Raw genomic sequence first — 10771 nt, 5'->3', positions numbered from 1 at the left:
TCCTTCTCACTTTTGCCGAGTATTTACTTGGTGGACAGAAAATAGGGCAGCACAGTGGCATACTGGTTAGCAGTGTTGACTCACAGCAAGGCCCTGAGTTCGACTCCTCCATCTGAAGGAGTAAAGCCTTCCTGTGTGGAGTTTGCATGTTCTCCCCATGTTTGCATGGGTTCTCTCTGGGGACTCCGGCTTCCTCCCACCATCCAAAGACATGCAACCTGCAATTAGTGGGGTTAGGTTAATTTCTGATTCTAGTGTCCATAGATGTGAATGTGAGTGTGAAGTGTTGTCTATCTTTCCGTGGTAGTCCTGTAACAGACTGGCAACCTGTCCAGGGTGTACCCTGCCTCTCGCCCAATGGTAGCTGGGATAGGCCCCGCCCCCCTGTAACCCTGATAAGGATAAGTAGAAGAAAATGATTTGACATGATCTATCAGTAATTCTTTTAAGGTATAATACTTTAACATTCATTGTCTTTTACTATTAGGTTAGACTGTTGCTGTTCCCTGTGGTCCAACAGAAATCAGTCTTCATCATCATATCTCAGAGTCTCGTATTATTCCAAACAGGCTTTTATTCATAGAGGCTTTCTGTGTTGATAATAATAGTCCAACCTAATTATCTTCTGACCTGTGTTAAGAAATTGATGATTAACTATCAGTAACATTATATGAGACTTAGTTTTCTGTGTTTACCAATGACAGCATACTTAATATGATTTCTGATATTCAGAATCATGTGTAACAAAGGCTGGAGACACATTTCTTATCTGTTCACATGCCTGCAACAGTCTCACACACACAGGTCGGTCAAAGACACTTTCATTATTCAAACTACTGTGACAGAGGTGTGATGTGGCTCCATTGCACAGGGGGATGCACTAAGGGGGCAATGCCAGGGTGGCTGCGAGGACAGCTGCTCCCACTTGGTCAGTTATGCTCTCCCTACTTTAGTGATGCCGGGACCTGGAGAGAGATCAAAAGTTATTGATCGCACGTTTAAACAAACGCTATAAATTTTAAAAAGAAACTTTGCTGCTCACGTATTTCATCTGGGGACCATACTGATTCACAACTACATCGCATTCATCTTATTAATTAGACTTAAGAATTAAGAATTAAAGATCATATACTATTACCACAAGCACATGCAGATATTTAGCCACCTGTATCACTTTTAAGGTAAAAAGCTGGATGACCTTTCACCTGAAAGGCAAACTGGGGGGACTCTCATTCTATTACACTTCTCTCAACAATCAAGCTGCTGGAGGACTTCCCATGATGCACTTCCATTCCTCTTTTACTCCTGTCATGTCCAATGAACCACTGAGTGTAATTTATCCCAGTCTCCAACAGTTCATGTTTTGTAATTCTCTCTCCTTCTTTTTTTCTCTTTGCTTTCAGAGCCTAGAAGCTGCATGTGTCGATATCATGCTTGTAGTTCAAAAGATGTGTCAGGGATAAGCCATTGGGATTTAGCAGGAACATCTCATAGTGCTATGGAGACATTTTGCCCCAGAAGTGCCAAACTCAACAAACGTTGGCGCTGAGCTTCACGGTTTTCATGCAACAAAGACTGACTGCCTGCTGCTTCCTTATAAAATAATCCAAAGAGGTCACCAGGAGCAGGTGTGTGATTCACACCATGTGTGTGGAGACCAGAAGGCAGGAAACAGCCCACCTCCAGTGCACCAAAACCAGTCCATGCCCAAACACACACACACAAACTGTGAAATGGGAGAGAGAAGACAGAGGACACAAAAACACACAGGAAATGTCAGGCTTCATGGAGACGACCGACGGATCATCGCTGCTTGGGTGCATAGCTGTTTTTAGTTTCCAAGTCCAAATGTTTTTGTGGCTGCCGTCAGAGACACACAACCACAAAATATTCTCTCTGCATTAAATTATAACTCTGATAGTGCCTAAAGTTTTAAAGGGCAGTAAGCAGAAAGCATTCGTGCACTAGTCTGATAGTTCTCATTGTGCACATGCATGTCTTGCATTCGAATTATGTTTCTCCAACAGAAAATAAACACACTGTTGACTGTAAGTCATTACCACACACACAACACCTGGATTATTATATATAATTATCTTTGACTCAAAAACATTAGCATCAATTAGGGAATCATGTTAGCTATCAGTACCTCAGGGAAAATTATCCTTTTCTCAGAGAGTAATTTTCCCTGAGCCTTTATTACCCAGCATGATTATGTTGTTTCTGATAATGATGGCTAATCAAGTATCAACACTACTAGCAGGTACCAGCTTCTGTGCTGGTACCTGCAGAATTTGATGCTGATAGCTGCTCCTTCAGCCCCGTCACTCTCTGAGACTAACAGAAGCAAATTGTGAAACTGCTGTTTTACAATTCTGGAGAAAGAAAAGAAGAGAAGCAGAAAGCAAGCTAGTTGTAATCATTAGAGGGATGAGCTTCATAGAGTGGATGGCTGAATGATAAAAAAAAATAGGTTAGTGGCAGTGCCATAGGGTAGAGGAAATAAGGAATTAGTTTGAGCTTTTCCTTGGTGCGGGGATGTGTGAAATGAAGTAAAGAAAACAAGAGGAGAAGGTCAGAGAAGGTTGTAGAGGCAGGTGCTGGTTAGATAACAGGAAACGGTGACAAAGAAGAAAACAACAGAGAGCAAAAGACATGTAATAAAATAACTGAGTCAGTTGGAAGCCTTGGTTTGCAGCTGAGTTCCAGTATGCTTCATTCTAGAGGCAGAATTGGTCATGACTTTCACTGGTAATATATGCACAAACATGCAGAAAGACACACACACACACACACACACACACACACACACACACACACACACACACACACACACACACACACACACACAGTGTTGCTGGCTTGGCCAGGTTTCTATCACAGCACACTATTTCACTAAGATGTGTTCATTGCAAAGCCTTCAGTGGGGTCATATTGTAAACTTTTATTCATGTGTTGTAGAATGTGGAGGAATGAGAGAATCTCCCACTAAACATTAGGTATTCTTGCTTTAACCTTGCTTTGATCTGTGCAAAGATATTTTTACAGAGCTATACAGACTCTATATAGTCTAATCTGGCCTTCCTGTTCTTGCGTGTACAGGAAGTGCAGTTTGTACCTTGTTGTAAACTCTATTTCCACTGATCTCTTGCATCTCTTGATTGCAGACTTTGATGATGACCCTCTTAGTTTTAGTAGGAGGATATTCATCAATGCTGTGAGGACAACCGGGGCACTGGTGAGACACAAGGACACTAAAGGTACTTGAAATGGCCCAGGTGAATGTTAAAAGCATTTTCCACTCATCTCCCTAATTTAACAGAACCAAATGATAAGCGTTGGATGGTCCATCTTGGTTAAGATAGTGGTGCAAAAGCTCAAAAGCAGATGAGAGACGAGGCAAAGAATATTTGTTTTTAACAGTAATCTCATTTAAAACATGGAAGTCAATGCAGGGCCATAAGGTTTTGTCCTTCTTATTAGCAAATTACCCCGAATCTAAAGGGGCAGAAAATGAACACATTATGCTTGAGGCCAAAGAGTCAGTGATGTACTTTTCCATCACTTCCTGTTCTGATTTTGATAGCCTCTACAACCTGCTGCTGGGAAGTGTTGCTCCAAGGAGAAAGATTCCCAACAGGTCAATAGCACACTTGTACAGCCAGTGAGAAGGAAGCAATATAGCCACATCCTTGCAGAACACTTCAGGTTGTGTTAGGCAGAGGGCACTGTAGGAAGACCAGGTAGTTTTTCATGACAATGATACGGGAACTGGAAGGGAAGCAGATCTGAGACCATCCTGAGGACAAGGAAGCCTCCAAGTTATGGTGGTGAGCTTCTTGTTGAGGAAGGAAGTGCTGAGCAGAATTTAAGTCTGTTAAGTCAGTTTTCTGACCTGACATTCTGTCATAACCAGTGTGCAGGCTGGACTCAAGCACAGGACTCAGGAGATCTGATTCAGTTAATTTATAATGATGGTAAAATGATACCGTATTTTCACGACCATAAGACGCACTGTACTAAAAGGCGCAGTCTCAGTTATGTGTGCCATTACTGTATTTAACACACACATAAGGCGCACTGGATCATAGGGCGCATACAAGTACCGTATGCGTATTTAAAAATAAAGCGGTAGCAAACCTGAGTTCGGTACCTTACTCACATTTTTATTACCAGTAATCGTCATCATCAACAACACACAAGCATACAAAAATAAAGCAGGAGCAAAACGAAGTTTGGTACTCACATTTTTATCATCAATCAAACCCATCGAAGTCCTCATCCTCTGTGTCTGAATTGAACAGCTGCGCTAAATCTCCATCAAACATGCCAGGTTCACTTTCTTCACTGTCAGAGTCACTTTCCGTGCTGTGCGGCTCCTCGGAAATGATGCCGGCTTTTGCGAAAGCTCGAACAACAGTGCCAGCAGACATGTTAGCCCAAGCATCTACAATCCATTCGCAAATTGTGGCGTAACTCGCCCGGCGCTGCCTTCCACTCTTGGTGAAACTGGTCTCCATCGGTCATCCATCGCTCCCAGGCCGCTCGGAGCCTTACTTTGAACGGCCGGTTCACACCGATGCCCGGCGGTTGGAGTTCCTTTGTCAGGCCTCCCTCCCGGAATGACAGCAAGCTCACAGTTCATTTGTTTCACTTGTTTTTTTCACATCGGCTGTGAGATGGGCACGCATAGAGTCACAGATCAACAGCGATGGTGATGCGTGGAAAAAACCACCTGGTCTCCTTACATACACCTCCCTCAGCCACTCTTTCATCATTTCCTCATCCATCCAGCCCTTTTCATTTGCCTTAATGATGATTCCTGCTGGAAACTTCTCTTTAGGCAAAGTCTTTCTCTTAAAAATCACCATAGGCGGCAGTTTCTGTCCATTAGCATGGCAGCCAAGCACAACAGTGAAACAAGACTTTTCATACCCCGTTGTGCGTATCGCTACCGTGCTGGTCCCCTTCTTCTCTACAGTGTGACTCACCGGGATGTCAAAAGTGAGCGGGACCTCGTCCATGTTTGTGATGTGGCTGGGCTGGATGTTTTTGTCGCCGATGTGTTTGCTGCAGTAGGAGCGGAAGATGGCCAGCTTTTCCTTATAATCCGCTGGAAGTTGCTGCGCTACCGTAGTCCTGGTCCGGATGGAAAAATGGCACCGTTTCATAAAACGAAAGCACCAAGACGGACCTCCTTGGAAATGTTCAATGTTCATCTCTTCAGCTAGTGAAACTGCTTTTAGCCGAATGGTGACCGTCGAAACGCTTCTCCCACTCGTTCTTTGCTCGATGATCCACCGCTCGAGTCTTTCCTCCAACTCGGGCCACCTCGCCTTATGTCCGCGGAAACTCAGCTGCGTTTTCTTGACCTGCCGGAGCTTGTTTTCTAGCTTCCTCCATTTGCGAACCATCATTGTTAATCTTAAATTCTCTCGCGGCTGCTCGATTTCCATGTTCCTCCGTGTAGCTGATGGCCTTCAGTTTAAACTGTGCTTCATAAGCGTGTCTCTTTGCCATTTTCAGGGTTGTTAAAACAACGATGTTCCACATAATGCACATACCTGTTCTTTTAGAACGGCTGTGGACCGGCTGTACGTGGACGGACAGCTCCACCGCGACCCCAACATCACTCCGTGGCTGTATTAACCTCACACCAGATAAGAATCAGCTACACCATTTCCCTATCCACTCACACTAACTTGCATTAACATCTGTTTAACTTACCAGTATCAAATCACATCTTAAAGTGTGATTTCATAGCAGAATTAACACCGTCACTCTCCGTCAGTGATTTAATTGGAATGTTTACGTTTTGTTTCTGTTTTTTTTTTTCTTCTCGTTTTTTTTTTTTTTTCCTCCTCTCTTTCCCCCTCTTGGTTTTATGCTGCTCACCCCTGTCCTTGGTTTCTTTCTTTATTCCTTTCACTGCCTCGATCACCTGCTTCGACACTCATCCACAAACATCCTTTATTTCGACACATAAGCACCATGCGCTCAACGGCAGCACATTTACATCAGTCAGACAGCGCACACAGTCATATAAGATACACACACACACTTAAGCCAAGCCTACTCATATTAGTAACTATGCTTACACAAAGTCAGACTCAGGGAGCATCTCGCCACACATTTTTTCTCTCTCTCCTTCTCTTTATTTATGAACAAGTGACGTATTCTCTCCACCTGTCTAAGCGACGCACACAGCATACATCCCTATACACAAACATCTATGGGTACACTGAGGTTCGAACGAACTTAAAACACCTGAGTTTCCTAATGTGTTCTCAGCTTGTTATAATTCTAGACAAAGGGGAGCAGCAATTTTAATACATAAAAATATTAATTTCACAGTACTCGATACAGTTATAGATCCAGAGGGCAGATTCTTAATCATTAAACTATCTATACGTGATAAAAAGCTATGTATTGCAAGTGTATATGGTCCAAATGTTGATGATCCCTCATTCTTTCACGGTTTTTTCAGTGCACTCTCTGAACACTTAGATGGCACACTTGTTCTTGGAGGCGACCTCAACCTTGGACTAAATGAAGACATGGATAGGCTCAATACAGCGGGAACTCAGCGCAATTGGCAGTCCACAAATATAATCAAACAGTATATGAGCGACTTTGGTCTTTGCGATGCATGGCGCTCCCTTCACCCCACCAGTAAGGAATATACTTTTTTCTCACATGTCCATCACTCCTACTCTCGTCTGGATTATTTTTTGGTCAGCAGCTCACTGCTGAACGACATTTCAGACACTGAGATTCACCCTATAGCTGTCAGCAATCATGGTCCTGTATCTTTAACACTAATGCACAAGAATAATACTACACCAAGAAAAAACTGGAGATTTAATATATCACTACTTAAAGATGAAGACTTTATTAAATATTTTAAAAAAGAGTGGACTTCATATTTGGACTATAATGACACTCCCGAAACATCAGCTTCTGTTCTATGGGAAGCAGGGAAAGCTGTGATGAGAGGTAAAATAATTTCTTTCTCATCACATAAAAAGAAAAAAGAAAACAAAAATATTCAGGAATTAGAAAAAAACATCAAATCACTAGAAGAAGCCTACGCGTCCCACCAAGATCAGGAAACATTGAACAAAATACGCAAAACTAGAATTAAATGAGATAATTGATAAAAAACAAAATTCTTAGTACAAAGACTACGCCTACAAAATTATGAACATGGTAATAAATCCGGTCAATTTCTAGCAAACCAGCTAAAAATAAATAAAGAAAAAACAACTATATGTGCTGTTCAAGATTCATCTGGGAACACAATATATGAACCGATACAAATAAACAACATTTTCAGGGATTTCTATAAAACGTTGTATTCACCACAAATAAACCCATCTAAAAAGGAAATTGATCAGTTTTTGGACAACATAACTCTTCCAAAATTATTGGACACTCAAGCAATGGCACTGGATTCACCACTGACACCAGGTGAACTCCAGGAAGCCCTGATAAGTATGCCCAATAATAAGGCTCCAGGTCCAGATGGCTTTCCTGCAGAATTCTACAAAGAATTCTGGTCGATTCTAGCACCAGTTTTCTACAGAACGTTGTTGGAAATTAAAGAAAAGGGCAGACTTCCATCAAATATGAATTCTGCCAACATTAATCTCCTGCTAAAACCAGGCAAAGACGCTGTATATCCCTCAAGCTATCGTCCAATATCCCTTATAAATGTAGACCTTAAAATAATCTGCAAAGCTCTCTCAAAGAGACTGGAGAAAATAACCCCCCTCTTAATTCATCCTGACCAAACTGGTTTCATAAAAGGTAGGCACTCATCAACAAATACACGTAGATTACTTAATTTGATAGACTACTCATACAGTAAAAACCTAGAAACTACAATATTCTCTTTAGACGCAGAAAAAGCATTTGACAGAGTTAACTGGAAATTTCTATTTGCAACTTTACACAAAATTGGTTTTGGATCCTCTTTCATAAACTGGTTAAAAATATTATATAACTCCCCAACAGCTTGTGTTAGAACAAATGACCAGACATCCTCCAGCTTCTGTCTCTTGAGGGGCACCAGGCAGGGATGCCCACTCTCCCCTTCACTATTTGCAATTTTTATTGAACCACTAGCAGCAGCAATTAGACAGAATTCAGTAATTAAGGGCATAAAATGCAAGAACGTGGAACATAAAATGAGCCTTTATGCGGATGATGTGTTACTCTTTCTCCAAAATTCACAAACCAATATCTCTGGGGTGATTGAATTGATAAACTCTTTTGCAAGAATATCAGATTACTCAATTAACTGGTCAAAATCTACAGTCCTACCGATTAATTGCTCCTTCCATAATTCCTCTTCTACACCACTGCAATCGGGAAATATAAAATATTTAGGTATTAATGTTTCTCCCAAGCTTGCAGATCTAACTAAATTAAACCATATCCCACTTTTAAAGAAGGTAGAAGATGATCTGGCTAGATGGAAATGTCTACCCATATCACTCATGGGAAGGGTTGCCGCTATAAAAATGATGGTCTTACCAAAAATAAATTATTTATTCTCAATGATCCCAACTAAACCGCCACAAGATTGGTTCAGATCTCTAGATTCATGTATGTCCAAATTCCTTTGGAAAAATAAACCCCCACGTATAAGCTTAAAAACACTACAAAAGACCAAGGATAAAGGAGGACTAGAACTGCCTAACTTTCAGCACTACTTCTTAGCCAACAGGCTTCAGTTTATCTCAGGATGGCTAAAACACACCCTCTTAGATGAACCTTGGCTAGATGTAGAACAAGCACTCTGCAATAATCTAGAGATTTCAGATCTACCATTTATCAGCTCAAACATCCAACGACATGAATGCTTTAAAAGCATCAACATCAGCTCTTCTCTGACAGCATGGTGGGAGTTTCTAACATTGACGGCGTCTTCATTAATCCCATGCAAACGTACACCTATCTGGAACAACCCTGACATATTACAAAACAATAATATGATAAACTTTTCAGATTGGAGTGGTAAAGGAATCAAATATTTAGAACATATACTAGAAGGAACAGAATTTATTTCATTTGACAGACTAGTTACACAATATGGGATCAACAAGAAAAGATTTTTAGAATATCAACAAATTAAATCCATAGTAAAAAAGAAATTTAAACCGGGTCAAGTTGAACTACAAACACCACCAAGTGTGGTTCAATTTCTTACTCTTAAAACCCCCAAATTACTATCCAAAATATACAGAATGCTTTCTAAAACAGATGAATCAATATCACTTCCTATTGCAAAATGGGAAGCGGATTTATCAGTTAACTTAGACCTAAACTTCTGGTCTCAGATTTGCTTAAAAACCTTTCATCTAATTAGAAATCCCAGTCTTCAATTAATTCAATACAAAATATTACATAGAGTGCACTATACAGGTCATCGGATGTTCAAGATGGGCTTTACGTCTACCAACAACTGCTCACACTGCCAAACCAATTCACCGGACAATTATATCCACGCTCTTTGGTTCTGTCCACCAGTTCAGAAGTTTTGGCGCGAGATATGTGAAGACTTATCAAAGTGTCTGAAATGTAACATTCCAACTTCCCCCTTAGTGTGTTTGTTGGGCAGCTTAGATAATGTCACTTCAGAAAAGAATATAGCCCATATGGTTTTCACTGCCCTATGCATAGCCAAGAAAACAGTCCTCATGAACTGGAAAAATAAAAATAATCTTAATTCTAACCAATATAGAAATTATCTATTAGATTACATTAGTCTTGATACAGCCTCTGCCACCACATCAGATCAATTGCTCTGGGCTCCTTTGATCAGCTCCATCACCTAGTGGGGGTGGGGGGTCATAGTTTGGTCCCGCCTTCACTGTTGTGATTGGTGTGGGGGTAGGGACAGGCTTAGGGCGTCGGGGGGTTCCCCGGAGGCATCTTCCTTGGGGGGCTCAACCCGGGGTAGCGGTCATGTCCGGTTAGGGGCTCTGTTGGCTCTCAGGTGACTGTTTCCTCGCGGCTGCGCGCAGCGGGACTAGGGGAGGGTCTGTGCTGACGGACGTGGGTTACTGACCTGGTAGCCTGGCTGCCCCTGGGTGGGTCCGGGATGGGCATGAGGTTGTGGGGGCGCTCCGTCTCTGGGCTGGGACCCGGACCGGGCCTCGGGGGCTTGGGTCCTGGTTGGTGTGTTGCCGGGGTTGTGGGCGGGTGGGTGCATGGGGGCCCAGCCCTGGAGCAGGGTGCCGCCGGTGCATCGAGCCACCTGGAGGGCTCTTCAACTGGTGGGGGAGATTGTCACATCTTGCAGGAGCTTTCCTCTCCTCAGGAGCTGCCTCTGCAGGAGGGGGAGATACAGGATAGGTGGAGGAAGATCTCAGCCTGGGTGTTTATTGTCTTATGTAGTCTGGAAGATGAGTGGATGGTGGGGTGGGTGCAGTTTTCCCTGTGGTGGGGTTGGGTGGACTGTCCCGGGCTCTGTGGGGCCGGGAGGCGCTGCTGCACTGGGCCCCGGTCTGGATGGGCCTGGGCCCCCTTTCCCTGGCGGGTCGCGGAGTATGGGGGTGCCTACTGGGGTCAGTGGGGGAGCTGGCTCCAGGGAGGGGTCACTTGCCCCTCCCTTCCTTCCCTCCCCATCTCCAGCTGCCTCCCTCTTCCCGCTCCACCACAACCACCCACACATGCAGGACCTTGGAGTAGGGGTATGTCACCAGGGTGCAGAGGAGGCTACCCCCCCCCCCCCCCCCATCCCCTTCTGGCTCCCTCTGCCTCA

This window comes from Copadichromis virginalis, linkage group LG18 (assembly GCF_057382275.1).
Source record: "Copadichromis virginalis isolate Kocher_CV1m ecotype Utaka linkage group LG18, C_Virginalis_male_GT1.1, whole genome shotgun sequence".
In the NCBI taxonomy this organism is placed as follows: domain Eukaryota; kingdom Metazoa; phylum Chordata; class Actinopteri; order Cichliformes; family Cichlidae; genus Copadichromis; species Copadichromis virginalis.
Note: the sequence above shows the minus strand (reverse complement) of the source record.